Genomic DNA, 1,407 nt, shown 5'->3' with positions numbered 1-1,407 from the left:
AAACCCCTGTTAACCTTTGAGGTTCAGGGAAAATTTAGAGTGCCATCCGAGTTTCAACGAAATCGGAAATTTACACCCGATAAGGTTCCCTTGATGGAGAGAGGGGGGGGGGTATTGTCGAGCGGAAGGAGTGGGAGACCACCGGGCCGGCTGAAGGCGCCATTACACCGCGCAGCCACACGGCGAGGCCACTTTAAACGAGTTGTACTTTTTATCCCGACGGGGACGCCATACATCATACAAGTGGCATGCAGCCTCAGCACCGCTCTTTAGACCTGGGGCCCACGCAAATTGGAGTAGTGTACGCCGGCCGCGCACTTTCGTAGTTGTACTGTACCGCATGCACGGGTGCGGGGGCGGGTTTTACCTACACGCGATTATTGAACCTTTAAAATAATCAAATTTAGAAAACTGTCCAGCTGGCCTGTAGCAAGGCAGTCGACGGATGATTTGAAAGCCGGCACCAACAAAACGGAAATAACGGAAATAAAAAATAATGATATTCACCAGGTGTCTGATTCACGCCGCGCACTTCTGTAGTTATGCTGTACCGCATGCACGAGTGCGGGCGGGCTTGCCTATCGCCCCTGTCCACGGCGCCTTACAAGCCAAACGAGCAGGCGGGGCTGGTGGCTGGTGGGGCTAAACGGTAAATTCATCCTTAACAGCGTCAATCGTTTTATCTAAACTAGGGCTAGGCACCGCATAGGCTATTATGGGCGCTTCTTTTTCTTGGACGAGCATTGAGCAAAAGAGGAAGAAATCGCTTGACCCAGCTACCGGCGGGAATCTAATCCCAGTGAGTTGGATTGAAGCTTTAAGCTTTATCAGCATTCGAGCGAAAGAAAAAGAAGCGCCCTCAGCTGGGTGCCTGAAAACACCGGACCGGATCCTTTACCGAACTCCGAAGTTTAACAGGCGGGTCCCCGTGTCATAGCGGGGTGGGTAGGGCTCACATTTGTTTTCGTTTTTGATAAGTTTATAGGTAAAATGAATCCAGCTCAAAGAGGTATTTTAACTGCCGGTTGAACGGAGGTGATTCACGTCTAAGGGACCGTGCACAAAATACGTCACGCTTTTTAGGGGGGGAGGGGGTTTAGGTCAAGGGTGATGTGTGGGTGACGTAAGGGGGGGAGGGGGTCAGGGGGTTCGTGACGTCACTCTCCGTTTGCACTGGAAAGACGAATATAATTAAAGCCAGTGGCAAATCAGTTTGTGCGTATGACGCTTTTCCTGCTTGCTTTGGGTCTTTACTGCGAGTCGAAGACGTTTTATAGAGTGGCAATCACTTTCTTCCCAATATAAACGGCAGTGATTAGAAAATCATCGTTTGTTTCTATCGTTCACGCATTTTCTTACGCTACACTTGCTTTTTCGGAAAACGTGACGTCACGGAAGGAGGAGGAG

Source organism: Frankliniella occidentalis, unplaced genomic scaffold (genome assembly GCF_000697945.3).
Source record: "Frankliniella occidentalis isolate FOCC.00 unplaced genomic scaffold, Focc_3.1 Scaffold71, whole genome shotgun sequence".
Taxonomy (NCBI): domain Eukaryota; kingdom Metazoa; phylum Arthropoda; class Insecta; order Thysanoptera; family Thripidae; genus Frankliniella; species Frankliniella occidentalis.
The sequence above is the reverse complement of the archived record's forward strand: the minus strand, read 5'-3'. Positions refer to the sequence as shown.